The sequence below is a fragment of the Microtus ochrogaster genome, chromosome X (assembly GCF_000317375.1).
Source record: "Microtus ochrogaster isolate Prairie Vole_2 chromosome X, MicOch1.0, whole genome shotgun sequence".
NCBI lineage: Eukaryota > Metazoa > Chordata > Mammalia > Rodentia > Cricetidae > Microtus > Microtus ochrogaster.
Window position 1 is genome coordinate 13,480,230 of NC_022026.1, and position 16,435 is coordinate 13,496,664.

Below are 16,435 nucleotides of genomic sequence, written 5' to 3' on the forward strand. Positions count from 1 at the left end.
AGAGAGAGAGAGAGAGAGAGGTTTGAGAATCAAAGAATGCGGGAAGGAAACATGAAAATTAGGGAGAGGGAGAGGACGCAGGAGAAAAAGTGCCCGGGATAAGCCAGGGCACCTGGAGAGCCCTGGCGGACCTCATGCGCAACGTTATTAACCTTCTAGCCTTGGCAAAAGGGTGTCCTGGTGCTTGGGTTAGGGGATCTGTTGGGCTTGGGGACCCGCGGCGACCCAAGGGGAGCTCAACAGCTTACCTGTTGCTGCTGGAGAGGATGCGCTGCAGGAGCTGAGGACCGATCCCTCGGGGCTCGCCGCTCGTCTGGCCACCTTTCGGGGCACAGGCGGCTGCAAGCTCGCACCGAGTGGAAGGAGCTGCGGGCGCGTCTGGAGCCGGGCACGGAGCTTGTGCCCCTACGTCCGGCCAGCGCGCAGCGCCGCAAGCTCTGAGCTGTGGCGGAGGCGCACGGCTTCTTAAAGCCGCGCTGTGCCCTCACCTTGCAGCGCCCCCCCTCCCCTCTGTCCCCGCCCGCGCCGGTGACGCACGAGGCCACTGAACCCAGAGGAGCGAGGCTGGTGGCAGCGACAGTGGGGCGGGAAAGAAGGAGGGGGGATGACTCGCAATGGACCCACACAGATTTTGTCACCCTGCATCCCATCACAAGCACTCTGAGGCTCACAGACTGAAGCTGTCACCAGGATGAGTTTTCATGTAAGCCCTAGCTCCTAGCCCTTAGCCCCTGAAATTGGGGCGAGATCACTGCTAAAGACTTTAGAGTGGGGAGACTCTAGTCTGGACCTCTGAAGACCTCCCTCCTAATACGAACTGTCCTCAGTTTCCAGAGCAGAATCGCAGCTTTGATGGCAATTATTTTTCCCTCGCTCCCATAAACAGCAGCGTCTTACCTGTAGGTTTCAGAAACATTCCATTTTGGACAAGTTGGGTAATTATTTATCCACACTATGCTTGAAGTCTGTGTGCCTGTGGGTCTCAGGCGCGCCTCACGCGCGCTCTCTCTCTCTCCCTCCCTCTCCCCCTCCCTCCCTCCCTTCTTGCCTTCCTCTCTGCTCTCAGCTCTCTGCTCCATTCCTCCTTTTCCCCTTCCTCTGCCCTCTCCCTCCCTCTCTTTCACCTCCTCTCTCCTTTTTCCTCTCCCATCCCCCCATATCATCTTCCTTTGTTTACGTAGAGGACAAAGCAAACTAGAGGTAACCCCGATCTTGTGAGATAAGTACTGTGATTACTTTCATTTCCTGAAGAGAGAAGCAGAAGCCAACTTGAATTACTCAATTTGCCCAAGTTGAAGTAAATTTCGTACCTATTTGAGTAACTAAAACATTCTGCTCTCTTGAAACACATTCAGCATATATGCATATCGGGCCAAAGGACACATCCTCCCCCATCCCCATCTTCTCGGGATCGGGGAGAGTTTGGGAAGATGTCTTTGATGGATCAGGAATCATTTTGATTTGACTGCCTCCAAGAGAGGAAGAAGCACTTTGTAGGCAGGAGGGGAGGCAGCTGCTCTGTTATGTGGAAGTGCATGGTCCAAGATAGGGCTGCATACCAAGGTTGAGAAATACAGAAGGCTGTGGCTATGGTATCTTACAGACAGCCTGAGGGACCTTGAAGGCAAACCTGAGGACTCTGGGCTTTAACTTGACAACCTTGAACAACTGTTGAAGATCTGTTTTATTATGCATAATTTAGAGTATACACAAGTATAGTGAGAATAATTAAGTAATTTAAATAATTAAATATTTAAATAAGCATGTTCTTATCACTCAGCCTGAATATTGACACAATAAATCATTCCTGTTCATTTTTTTAAGTAGGGCAATATGAGGAGGTTTCTGCTTTTCTGTGCTTTCCCAGATGCAATGCTTGCATGGGGGCAGGTGGGACACTGGGTGGAGAAAGGGCAGAAGGAAATGCTGCCATCGGAAACTCAAGAAGAGCTCAACAGGACACACAGAAGGGTCTAACAGAGTCTTCAGGAAAGAGGAAATTAACATCAAGAAGAACAAGCAAGGGCCAGGAGGTATTAGGGATAGCACAGGATGACCACATGATTCTGAGATGGGACAGGGAGATGCGGCTAGTGCATAGTCATGTCCCAGGATGCTCTTTGGATTTCAAGTCCAGCTTTTGCTCTTAGATCATTTGTCTTTTTCTGCTAGACCCGATTTTATCTTCCCAAGGTTGAATGGAAAAAAAAAAGTCGTTTTTCCTGGAGACAGTTTCTATGATAATCGCTCACTATTATTAATTCCCAGCCTCACACTGGCCATGGTGCAAGATCCTGGGTGGCATGCACTGTCAAGCATCAGTTGGCTCAGATTCAATTATTTTACAATTGCTTGGGAAGTGTTGCTTGCTCCAAATGGCCAGAGACAAAGTCCATTTTTTTCTGACCTTTCTTCCTCTTTATTGGGGTTCTCCAGAGTGCCCTAACTTGCTGGGAACCAGAAGGAGACAAAGAGCCAACCTCTCTACTTACCTGTTTCAGGACCAGTTCATGGAGTCTACAGCTACATTCATGGGCACAGAGAGAGGTGATTGGGATGGTGTGTGTGTGTGTGTGTGTGTGTGTGTGTGTGTGTGTGTGTGGTGAAAGAAGTTCGGGAGAAGTAAGGCCTTACAATGCAAGCAGCCTGCCTTGTTTGCATTATACTACAACCAGAAGTCTTCCTTAGCTAGTGGGGGCGATATTTGAAATGAACTAAAGAGAGTTTGGGAAGATGACCCAAGAAGTCACAACAACAGTTTCCCCACCTTTATAATTCAATAGAAGCAAACGTGGTATTGAGATAATGGTATTTATAGGCTTAAAGTAGAGGGCAAAATCCTTCTAGCAAGAAAGACCGAGGGCAGAACTACAGTGATAATTTGTGACACCGGTGAGCAGCATGATAGCCTCCAACTTGCCAGACAAGCAGCTCCACCTGTGTATCGGCACTCAGAATAGGGAATTCGGAAGGCCTGTGACCTGATCAGGTATTGCTTTTTATCATTGGTGATGATGATAATGATGATGATGATTACGACAACAACAATAGTAATTACCGATGATTTCTTCTGGCCTCTGTGGGTGCTGCATGCACATGGTTCACAGACACACAAGCAGGCAAAACATTCTACACAGAAAAAAAAATAAAATAAATCTGGAAAAAGAAAGAAAAAAAACCTGCAAAGTTGACTATTGTTGGAAAGGTGCTAAGATATGAGATGAATAATTAGTTATAATGATGGTGTGCTACAATGTCAGCCAAAGCCCTTACAGAGAGGTTAAGTCACTTATCCAAAGTGCGACTGTAAGTGTTGAAGCTAATTACTACAATCTGCTCGAGGAGACTTTGAAACCAGCATTTCCTAGACTGTTTTAAGGAGGGTTGTGACAGCAGGGTTTGGTTTCTCAAGATGTAGCCAATCCATTTTTTAAGATCAGGTGAAAGGGGACTAGGAACCACTGGACTTGTGGGGGCTCACAGGGAACTATGAAAAAGTTGACTTTTGTAGGGAACCAATCTAAGTTCTAAGTCATAGCTTTTTCTACTTAAGAAGTTCACAATAAATCAACAGGGGGAAGTATATAGTTTTGTCCTGGATTGACTGCCATGGAAGTGTTTTAATTTTTCAATGATTTGAGCTATTTTGGTAGTATTTACTTTCAGCTAACCCCTAGGAGTTGTGGCTGCAAAACTCAATCGAAATGAAATAGCATCTAGGTGGGAGCTAATAATTGCCCATTCTGTAGCCTGGGGAAGCATAAAGTTTGGATTTCAAAGCTATAATCTATCCAAATAAACTAGGTTGTAAGAGAAAACAAGTAGAAAAAAATCACTGTATGAATTAAAAATAAAGGCTTGATTTCTGTCTTATTTTGTGGCTAGTTTGCAATGTGACTTTGGGAAGAGTCTGCCTTTCCTGATCTCTGTTCTGCAATCCATCAAATGAAACCTGAGGGGAGATGAGTGGGGAGGACAATCCAAGGTCATCTTTAAGAACCCTATCAGTTTATGACTCAGAATTTTTACTTTTTACCTGGTATTACTAGGGATCCAAAACCTAGTCTAAGCTGATTATGTGGAAAAATCTAGAGCTACTCTCTGATTCCTGCCATAGAAGAGTAACAGGAGCTAAACTTAGCCCTTTACCTCAAGGAACTTGAAACATTTGCTAAACACGCAAAATAATGGTTGTCAGGCATTTGGTAAATAACATAGGTGAGAGAATTGGTAAGCAATTACATTACAATAGTTTCTTACAAAACATGCTTCCTATGCTGAGGGAGACACAGGTTCGATTCTTATGTCCACAGATAAAGAATATAATGCCAGATGTTTTTATTACATGTATTATTATAATACATTGTAGATTAAAACCCTAGTGACACTGAAGGCCTAGCAATAGAAAATGTCTAAAATCAAACAGAGAGAGAAATGAGTTAGAAATAGCTGAGCAGAAGAGCAGCAAGGTGTGGGGCAACTTTTCATGGCTTTAATGCATGTGGAATTGGAGCCCCAGACATAGGGAGACAAAAACAAGCATTATTTTAAGAAGTAATGGCTGAAGTTTTTCCAAATTTAATCAAAATTCTAAAATCTCCAAGAACTCCAACAAAACTCAAGTGTAAAGAATGTGGAGAAAACTAAGTTAAGACAAATCATAATGTTGAGTTTCTCCCTGACTCTTCACTATACAGCTAGTGAGGATTCAGAGAGATTCTCCATCCCACACTGCCTTTGGAATATTGGAAAGTAATCTCCTTGGTTTAAACAATGTTGAAAAGAAATAAAAAGGTTTGTCCTCCACAAAGATATAGACAAAAGTGTGTAATACCTTCATTTGTATAGACTAAACCCTAGGAGTTTTCTTAATATCTGTCAACAGGTAACAGTATATACGTGGATGGAAGTGCTTTTCAGCCAATAAGAAGAATGAATGTTTAGTAGATGGGACAGTGGATGATTATCAAAATAATGATGCTGAATGAAAGGAAGCAGACCCAAAAAATTATATATGTTGTATGATTCCTTTTATGTAAAATTCCAGAAATTTTAGCTCAAATTTTAGCTCAAGTGTCAAAAAGTAGATCAACGATTGCCTGGGGATGAGAGACGAGAGGAAAGGAAGGAGGCTCAATTTAAAAAGCTCACGGAGAATCTTTTGGTGGTGACACAAATGTTCATCATCTTGATTGTGATGATAGTTTTATAAGAATATGCTGCTATCAACATTCATCAAATTGTACTCATTAGGTATGTACAGTCTAATTTACATATATTACACTGAAAGAAAATTTTTAAAAGATCATGAAAAATAAAACCTAAGTCAATGGTTTGCCTTCCAATGTTCTTACCGCCAGTGTAAGAACACTGGATGGCTTTCCCTAATGGAAGCAATCAAACCTTGTAGCACCTCCATCTTGGGTCTCATCTGTCAGCCACCGTGTTTTAGAAATTAGTATTTTCTCTCTGTCTTCCCTCTGTGACCTCTGCCCAAATGCTTGCAGAATAGCTTCCACTCTCTGCAAGCTGCCAAACAGCCCCCAGTTACTGAGGACATGTGCTTGACCTCTTTCAGTGGCATTTCATGACCACTGTGAGGTAGGTACCATGATTACAGATGGTGGGCTGAAGGCTAAGAGAGGAGCCAGCACTGATTTAGAGTTAGCTACTCAGCAATATGTAGGGCTGATAGTTCAATTTAGGACCGATTGACTTTAAAACCCAGACATTTATATGTTACGTTATTTTGTTTCTATATCCTAAGGGGTTTTGGATGTTTCAATGATGTACAAGCAATTTTATTATCCATTTTGTCTCATCTATTCTTTAGCAATTGTGAAATTTGTTAATATTCCTTATTGTACATATGTGAAGACAACACAGAGAAATTGTATAACTTGCTTTCAGCTATTCCAATAACAGGTGGATAGCAGTTTATTGTCTATAGCTACTTGTTCTACCATCATGCTTAGGACAGGCAAGACTTAGCTGCATGAATCTAGGAATCAGACCTAATCTTTTTTAATTCATTTGCCCACAGGCAGCAATATTCATGGCCTAAGTACAGTAAGTATCAGGTGCCATGCTGAGCATACCCCGTTCCAAGATCTGTATTCCTCCAGAACAAGTGGGGTTTTTGTGATTAGGACCAGCACAGTGTTGGTTAACACCAAATACTCAAAATATCAACTACATCACCCTTGTTAGGACTCTGCACTTACTAGCAGGACTTGCGGAGTTTTTCAAAGACGAGTTGATATTTGGTTTGTCATTGCATCAAATCATTTTGACGTTTGACTTCAAGAAACAGTACGAGCACTGAGACTGATGACAGTTAGGAATCAAAAGAGCCCACGGCCTAACAGCAGAAAGGCCATTCTTCACATGCACTCTGATGTTTTGTTGAGCTGTTGGTGTGGCTTGTTGGGTTAAGAAATAGTTCCCACATGCCTCAAAACTATCTACAGAACAGAATTATGTTGCTGCAACCAGGAAAATACTTCTGCTAGGCTCAGATATTAGTACTAGAGGAAGAAATAGACACCTGCTTAGGCCATATAAGCATTTGAATTCTGCTCAGAGGAATGCAAGTGGCGGCACTTTCCTAAATATTTACATAATACCTTCAAAAGGAGTGCTTTCGAATCACAGTATAGTGTCCTTTCTTGCTCTGAACTTGTTTATGGGCACTTAGTGTTAACTTTTCATGACTTTTACAAATAATAATTAAAAATAAAATTTCAAAATTATAGTTAAATGTATTATATTTAAAACAATGGAAATAAACAGTCAAAGCATGCAATTTTCTAATTACTCTACCATCTTACATTATCCATCTTGGTATATTTACTACTTTGGTTTATTATGTATGGATGGTTTAAATACTGTGAGAGCAAGCAGCTTTATGTTTCTTCCTATCCACACATCCACCAATAGAGAACTCTCTTCTTAAAAACAACCAGGGGAATATTTTCCCTCATAGAAACACTAAACACTCTAAGTCAAGATATTTTTTTCCTGTCTGAGAAACAGAAGCAAATGTTTTTATTTTTACCTTTCTGCCTACATGACACTTTATTGTTATTTTCTTTAGCTTATTGAGATGTAGTGTACACACCACACACCTCATTTAAACTGATTTACAGACGTGTCCGATCATTACCAAAGTCAACTTTAGAACCACTGTACCTCTTAGCTAAATAGTTCTCTGCCCACACCTCCCAGTTCTCGGAAACCACTTCTTTCTACTTTCTATGAATAGCTTATTCTGGAAGCTGCATACAAATTGTGCTGGTTTGAAAGAAAATGACCCCCAAAGGGGGGTGGCATTATTAGGAGGCGTGGCCTTGTTGGAGGGTGTGACATGGTGGGGGCAGGCTTTGAGGTCTCTTTTGTCAAGCTTCACTCAGTGATACAGTCAGTCGACTTCCTGTTGCCTCTGAGCCAAGATGTAGGACTCTCAGCTCCAGCAGCACATCTGCCTGCATGCCACCATGCTGCCCATCTTGATGATAATGGAGCGAACCTCTGAAACTGTGAGCGAGTCACCTCAATTATATGTTTTTATTTATAGGAGTTTCTATGGTCATGGTGTCTCTCCATAGCAATCAAAAACCTGAACTAAGATAGAAATTGGTACCAGTGTAGTGGGGGGATTGTGACAGACCTGACCATGCTTTTGGGAGGATTGTGGAAGACTTTGGAACTTTGGGCTAGAAAATCTCTGTTGAGAGACCTCAGTGGGATGGTCTGTGGGAACTTGGAAGATAAAAATATTGAGAGGAGTGCAGAGGATTCAGGCCTGGCTTGCAAAGTTTCTGTAGGAAGTTTTAAAAGATTCTATAAGGCCCATTTGTTATTTTGAATTAAGATTCTGTGATTCCAGTTAGCTGGGGCTGAAGACTCGGCTGTGATTAAGAAGATACCAGAACTACTAAAGCAAAATTGTGCTTGGCTGGGATACTTGGTGCTGGTCGGCTGGAGATAAGAAATTAGCAGTGATTAAGAAGAGACCAGCATCACTGGGGTGACATCTTCTGGGAAGCAAAGAAAACCGGCCTACAAAACACAATCCCAGAGAACCTATGCAACAATGAGGACCCTAAGAGAGAGATACATGGATCTAATCTACATGGGAAGTAGAAAAAGACAAGATCTCCTAAGTAAACTGGGAGCATGGGGACCATGGGAGAGGGTAGAAGGGGTGGAGAGAGAAAGGGGGGACTGGAGAAAAATACATAGCTCAGTAAAAACAATTTAATTGGGTCCTTGTTGAATTCTTTTAAAATGTTTCTCTCATAATAACTTTGCAGAATGTACGTGGTAGTTATGTCCTACAGATGAGTCAACTTACACACTACGAGATTAGGGCATTTGATCAACTTGGAGAAAACTAGAAATGGAGCTAGAATAGAATGGATCTAGCTTGGGAAGTCATGCTTCATCCATTGCACCACACCGCTTCCAAGACCCTTGATCTTCCAGTTAATACTTAGAGACTAATTTACTCTTAATTTACTCTTAGCCAGTGACTGATGATCTGGATAAAGTGCTCTGGCCTGGTTTCTTCTCCTCTGCCTGTCCCTAGGCCTCTATAGCCTCATCTCTCAAAAGCAGACTTTAAGCAAGAAAACTTTTATACTACTCTGTTGGTCTAAAAGCAGATCTGGCCCTTTCGTTTGGGGTACAGGCATCCTAAGGAGTTGTACAAAGGAGGCTTGATTGCTTGAAGTGTTATTTTGAATGGTTAATGGGATTCTTCTTCTCAGTGCATTATGTTATACTTGCCTACACTGATGCTCACCTGCTACTTCTTAGCCCACTCACCCAGGCTCTCAGCATCTTCCTGCAGTTTAAACTAAAAATTTTAACATGTTACTACCCAGAAGGGTTGGGTGTTGCCTAGAAACCTGATTTTTTTTTTACTAGACTGACTCTGTTTTCACATAGATTTTGAGTATGCCAAATAAGACAGATCCCTCAACTACTTTATGGGAGGAGGTCACAGCATCTCCATAAAGAAAGTCATGTTTATGCCTGTTTCTTGTCCCTATGTCTGTTAATTGTTTCATTTCTTAATGAGCTTCCCTGCAGCAGACTATTCTGAGTTCAGAAGAAACTGTTATACAATACATACTACTGATGAAATTTATAATTTTTCGAGAAAATGAATCTTAACTTTACAGCTTCCTTTTGGAGAAGGACATTTCATATTGATCAAAGGAAAAATTTACCAAGATAACGCCTCAATTCTGAACATCTATGCTCCAAATGTAAGGGAACCCATATTTGTAGAAGAAACATTACTAAAAGCTTAAATCACACAAAGAACAACACAAAATAATAGTGGGAGACTTTAACACCCCACTCTTTCCAATGGACAGATCATTCAGACAGAAACTAAACAGAGAAATAATAGGACTAACAGACATTGTGACTCAATGGACCTAACAAATATCTACAAAACATTTTACCCAAACACACAAAAATGCCTTCTTCTCAGCACCTCATGGAACTTTCTCCTAATTTGGCCATACACTCAGCCACAAAGCAAGTCTCAACAGATATTTTTTTAAAAAATGAAATAACTCCCTGTATCTTATCAGATCATCATGGACTAAAGCTGGATTTCAATAACAAGAGAAACAACAAAAAGCCTACAAACTCAGGGAAACTGAACAACTCTCGACTGAGTTATCACTCCATCAAGGAAGAAATAAAGAAGTTAAAGACTTCCTAGAATTCAATGAAAAGTCCAACATACCCAAACTCATGGGACACAGTGACAGTGGTGCTGAGGAAAGTTCACAGCACTGAGTACCTTCATGAAGAATTTGGAGAGCTCTCATGCTAGCATTTTAGCAGCACACCTGAAAGCCATAGCTTCCTTTTGGATTAAGGGCTTCATTAAGAAATTGAGAAAAGCTAAGCTCTGTGGTCTATGCAAAAGTGCAGACACTTTTGTGATTGAACATGCATGTACTTGCATAAACACAGAATCATTTCAACACATTTTCAAGAGTAGTCATTGGAGTATGAAGTCAATCTATTGACTTTTGGGGCAGAAACCTATGGTTAGTAACTCTTGCTGAGAAAGATAGCTCCTGACATGCCCTGAGCTTAGTGTTCTGGCTTGCAGTTTGGTTATGCTCTTATATACTAGGACAAATATGGATGATCAACAAACCACTAGAACGGCTGCAGAACTTTTATTGTTTCTAGAAGGAGCCACTTACTCTTAGAAATTCTATAGCTCAGAACCTATATTATATCCTTCCAACACTGAAAGAACTAAATGGTGCTGTGTGGGAAGATTCTTGTAATACCTTAGGGCCAAGGAACTTTCCTTGGTGAAAAGTTTGCTAACATGTGTGAAATGGCCAGGGAATGTTTTTCTGAAGAAAGAAAGAAAAAAAGAGAGAGAGAGAGAGAGAGAGAGAGAGAGAGAGAGAGGGAGGAAGGAAGGAAGGAACTTCTTCATATTACACAATCCCTGTTGTGCAATAATCCTTTGTACATGGTGAAGAAGTGTCACTCATTTTTGTTTAATAAAGAACTGAATGGCCAATAGGTAGGCAGGATTTCCAGGCAGAGAGAATGCTGGAAAGAAGGACAGAGTCATGAGGAGACACTGTGACTCTATACTGTGCACCACGTAAAGCGTGGGCTTTACAAAATAAAGGTAATTGAGCCTCCTAAAAGAATGTAGATGAAAAGATATGGGTTAATTTAAGTTTTCAGAACTGGTTAGAAACAAGCCTAAGTTATTGGCTAACTTTTCATAATAACTAAGAAGTGTGCATGTGGTTATTTGGGAGCTGGCAGGCAGGACAGAAAAATCTGCCTACCAACCACAAATCTGCTTTTAAAAATCAGCCCACCACAAAATATTGCAAATGAGTGTGCAAAATGAATAGAATTAGAAAGCATGAAACTTTAAAAAGAAAGCCTAAGAAAAAGTAGAGGTGATTGAATGTTCTCAAGAGTTTCTCTCACTTTGACTTTTTGTTTTTTCAGTGGAGATGTCAAGATGCCCTCTGAGAGAGCGTGTTTGCTCATCTGTGCCACGGAGCCCAGGGAGATTCCAGGGAAATGTTAGGAACCAGAGAGTAGAGGGCAGCTCATAATCACAAGGTGTTTCTGTTCTGCTCAATTGGAAGAAAATGAGCAAAGGCCGCTGAGGAAGGAACTATGCAGAGTCTGCAGATCCATCTTTGCTATAGCTGGATTTTGTCCATTTATGGAGCAGAATATCTTTTCCAAACACCATGCTGGGTTTCCTATTGGTGCTGTAGACCATAAATGGTGAATAATCACGTATAGTAGCAAGGATATAGCTAGTCTGGTACTAGCAGAGATAAGCTCTTTTGGAGTAAAAGAGTAGAAGAAAAAGACACCTGCTACCTGGAGTTGCTTACGTCAATTTAGGGCATGTGCATGGAATCGTGAACTTACTTCAGTGCTGAACCCTTCCCAAAGCTGGAGTGGTGGCTAGAGAGGAACTCTAACCGGAGGAGAGTCCCTAGGGCATATTCAAGTGGGTCAAGCCAATGGGGCTTGGAGGTTCAATAGCTTTCTTTGCTCAAATGTAGCACTTTCCCTGCCTAAGGCCACATGCCATATCTGTAGGTGGTTGTGAATGCGCTCGTAGGGTAAGAACCCCGGAAGCGTTTATAATCAAGCATTTCAGAGGCAGCGGGCATGAACTGCTACTAATGAACCACTTACCATCACTTACTTGTCCCCGCTCAAGTAGGTAGAAACAGCCCTGGTCCTCCCAAAAGTCGGTTTGCTTTTCTCCCTCCCCCCTCCCTCTCTTCTCTTTCTCAGTCTCTTTATGGCCAGGATTTTGTGATCATGGTGAAAGTGCTAAGGACTTCTGGAAAGCCTGGTGAAATTGTGAATTCTCCAGCTTTGTGGTCATCCCTTGAGTCTCCTTAGTTCACACGTACGTGCACTAACCCTTCTGAAGAAGTTTGACTTGCTCTGGGCCCTCCAGGGCTAGACTGGGCCACTTGCCACAACTTTCCCTCATTTTCATTTGATGCACCATGCTCCCGCTTTTCAGACACAACTACCGGAGCCATGCAGTGGAAATCATGCTAGAAGTGGAATCTGTTTGTTCCAAGCTCTGTAGATGGTAAAGATGGGGCCTGTGCGGAGCATCCTAGTAGATCCTGTGTGTTCATTTCAAGCTCAAATGGTTTGTTCTACAACCCTTTACCCAGAGACCTAGGGTCACATAACTTTGTGTCTTTGATTTGGTTTTGATGCTGGTGTGTACTGTTTGGGCAAGAAATGGGTAACTGGCCCAAGACTGATGATCATTATGTAGCCTGGTACCAGGATTTTTGGCTAACAGTAGTCCTGACCAGGCCATGTTCACTGTACCTGGATTTGGGCTAGAGAATGTCAAGAGATTGGGTCAACTGGTTGGGAGAAGACAGCAGGCAAGAGACACGGAGCTACATGAGAGGGGAGCAGGCAAGAGATGCAGAAATCCCATGAATGACAACATAGAACTGAAGCAACAGATTATGAGACGATCGGGTCCTTGGAAAAGCCCCTGACCTTGATGACTTTAACCTCTAATTCCTCCACTTTTAAAAGGTTGCTCTTGTGGAAAACTTCAAGCATAAAGCTAAGGATGGTATCCTAATAAATCCCATGTATTCATCACCCAGTCTAAGCAATACCCATTCACAGCCAATCTTGCTGCATTTAATTCCTACCCATGTGTTCCTCCCATCCCCTATAGCATTAAAAGCAGAACAGCTTTATTGAGGCATCATTTCTATCGCATAAAATTCACTCATTATGAGAATGAAATCCAACGGCCAATGGCTTTATGTAAATTTACAAAGTCACAAGAATATCGCCACAATCAGGCCAGCAAGATGGCTCAGAAGGTAAGGCTGTTTTTTTTTTTTCTAAGCCTGAGGACCTGAGTTCAATACCCAAGACACACATGCTAAACAGGAGAACTGACTTCTGTAAATTGTCCTCTGACTCCCACATGTGTCCCGTGGCACACATGGCACATGAGTCCTCTCCCACAAAATAAAACGATGCAATAAATTTTAAGACACCCCCCACAATCCAGATTTAGAAGATGATTGCGCCAAGAAAATTCTTTAGACACAGCCTCCTTAGCTTTCCTTGCCACTCTTACCTGGCAACTACTAATCTTTGCTCTGTTCTTACAGATTTTCAACAGCACTACTTACAATAGTCAAATTCAGAAACAATCCAGATTTCATCTACTGGTGAATAAAGACAATATGCTATTATCTAGACCTAGATGTAAAAGACTAGGTTTCCATACCTGGTGGAATATTTTTAAAGCTGACATACCAATAACTGTTTCCTCAATCAGCAGTGCATACATTTCATAGCTAAGCAATAGTCCACTGTATTGATATACTGTGGTTCCTTTTTCTAGTCACTAGTAGGTGAACTTTCAGCTTGCTTCCACTTTGAGCTATTGCAAGTAGTGTGGTTGAAAATATTCACTTTTAGAATATTCTGAGGCAAACTCCAGATCCATCGTCTCATCTACATGCATTTCGGTGTGCACGTGCGCATGTGTGCGTGTGCAAATTAAACAAAGGAGTAGTTTATTTTGAGGGGAGGACGGGTTTATTTTGTCTCACAGTTCCAGGTTGCAATCCAACATAACATGAAAGCAAGAGCAGCAGGAGCTTCAGGGAATTGATTATATCAGACCTGTAATCAGAAGGCAATGAGTTCGCGCGCGCGCGCTTGTGTATGTGTGTGTGTGTGTGTGTGTGTGTGTGTGTGTGTGTGTACCTTTTAGGGATAAACACTCAGCAAGTGACTTACTTGTAGCATTTGACCTGGTATGTGTTGCTGCATCAACTGCTTCCCATTGTAGAAAGAAGCTTCTCTGAACAAGGGGAAGACCACTCCAGGTCTATGGGTATAAGCACAGATAGCAGTTTGACATATTCATTTAGCAAAACAACAGTAATAGTCACACCTTCATGTCACTGTTACCCCAATGGGTACATACTGTCAGGAAGGTCACAGAAGTCTTTTTAAAGGAAGCACGGTATCATCATCACATTTAAAACAATAGAAAATATCACAAACTCTCAAACAAATGTTGAATTGTCTCTTAAATGCCATTGGAATTTTTCATTTTGTAAGGTTTTGAGTTGTTATTTAAATAAGCTCCTACCTATTATGGTTGGTTGATATGTGCTTTAAGCCATTTTTATTAGATTCTGTCCCAATTTATTTGTTGGAATACTGAGATCATTTGTTCTGATAGAGTTTCCTAAAATCTTGATACTGTTGATAGCATTCTTGCTATGGCTTTTTGACATATTCCTCTGTCCTTTGTATTTCCCCACAATTGGTGACTTGATTGGAGCTTGATCAGATTCCCACTTGCCTTCTGGCAAGACTTCTTCGTAGATGGTATTATGGTGCTTCCATCAGGAGGCTGATGATGTCTGATTGTCTCTCTTTCTGTGATGTCAGCACCCACTGGGGCTCATTGACTAGATTCATTCATTTTCGAGGTGGACTCTTTTCGGAATGCAGCCTGGATGAGACTCTCGCTGTGCCATTCAACCCAAAGTAGCTAACTCGCCTGAGGACCTCACATTTAAACCGTGGTAACAGCTCAGCATGAAGTGGTCAATCTGGAAACTCTGTAGCCTCTGCAAATTGGCTCACTTTGGATGGGATCACTTGGGTAGTTTTCATGGTCTACGAGATGCTCCCATACCTTTAGTTTCTGGAGGCCCAGTTATTAGCATCTATGACACTCAAACTGCCCCCCTCACTTTTCAAGTCTATTTCCCAGTCTGTCTCTATCAATGCTCAATTCCTCTCCCTCTCTACACATCTTCCATTCCTCCCTGGTAGCAGTCAGTCTGGGAACTGCCTTATGAAGAAATGGGAAGTACCCAGTATAAAGGGCCTGATAACAGTCTACATAACTAGCAATGGTGGGTAGAGATTTGCTGTATGGAAGTATTTCTGCTTAATGTCAGTCTATATCTGTAATATAAATAAATACCTTGAATCAAAGTCAAAGTCACAAAAGAGATGAAGTACAGACCTAAGTGGAAAGAGAAGACAAGCCATACACTGTGCTATGCAAAGGAAACAATTCAGTTTTTTACAATTTCTGGGTTTTTCTGTTGTTCTTTCTTTTTTTTAATAAGCTATACTTGTCACTAGATCTTATTGTTTTAAAGAAGCAAACCAAACCCAGAAGAAAAAGCAAGCAAGTCCATCTTGTTTAAGTGATGGGAAGTGGTAGATGTTGCATGCGGGGATATAGTCATAATTCAATTTCACAACTCCAAGAGCTGCTGCCGGTCCAGTGATGACATGGCCTCTGCTCCTGCAGTTCTCATCAGCTGGCTGGTGAGTTAGAGACACAAGAGAGAATTGGAGAAGAAGAGATGGAAACAAGCAAGTTGCTGCTCGTGGGTTCGGAAATTGAGTGCTGGGAGGAAGTCAGAGGCAAGAAACTAGGGTGGACCAAAGAGTTCTTCAAAGATGGGAGACCTTGGCAGTTTGTTTTAGTGTGGTTGGTGATGCTTCTGAGGCAAAGGGACACTTTTCCATTCCCTTCTGTGCCGACAGGCTCCTCCGCCACCTCTTAACTTAGGTCAGGAGGCTCTCTTAAAGAAACCTGAGACCCAGCAGCTGGAGAGCCTCCGAGGACAGTGTGTGCATTTCCAGAATGGAAACAAATAAGAATTATAGACACTCTGTGAACCATAGGAATCCTTTTAGCTCCCGTATTTCCGGACAGTTTGAAGAAGGGCGCGAGCAGCCATTTGGACATCCGCATTTCTCATCAGGGAAGCAGCGCCCAGAAGTGAAAAGAACAGGGTATTTCTATGAACTTGAGCAGATTTTATAACCCATTTGAGCCTCAGTTTCTCTATTTGCAATTGGTAACTAAGAATGTCCCCTGAGATCGCTTGGGGAATTAAATGAGAGGTATAATGTGCAAGAGCTCAGAGCCCTGGATGATGCTGTCCTGATTAGGAAACAATTCCACTCAAAACCCTCCTGGGTGTGTTCGGGCCTCCACATGGGTGAAATGGAGTGTACTTTAGGATTCAGCCATCCCTGGGAGACTGGAATGTGCCAAAGGAGAAAGTCTGATGATGACAAATGCTCATCCTAGGCGATTTAAAAACGACATTTGATTCAGCTTCTGTACAGGCTGCAGATGCTTCCTCTCCTTTGCAGCCTTTGCTGCGTTGTCAATCTAATAGCTCCTCGGATGTTCCCGGTGTGCGTCTTAGGGAGGCCTGGGGGCGGTGTGGGCAACGAGCTGAGGTTCCGGTGGGTTAGTCCCAACTCCCGTATGTCCCCACCCTCTGCAAGCAAGCCTCTCTCTGCCGTCCTCACCCTCCTCACAGCAATGGCAAACGAAGCT

At 42.2% G+C, this 16,435-nt stretch overlaps 1 protein-coding gene across 1 annotated transcript in view; it reads right to left on the bottom strand.

Moving 5' to 3' along the window:
* Gpr101 (G protein-coupled receptor 101) overlaps positions 1 to 469 on the bottom strand; it is a 7,592-nt gene extending 7,123 nt beyond the window's left edge. Inside the window, exon 1 of the mRNA XM_005358505.2 lies at positions 249 to 469. The gene's annotated coding sequence lies outside the window, so the exon portion shown is untranslated. The remainder of the gene's footprint in view (positions 1 to 248) is intronic.
* Positions 470 to 16,435: the final 15,966 nt, after the last annotated feature.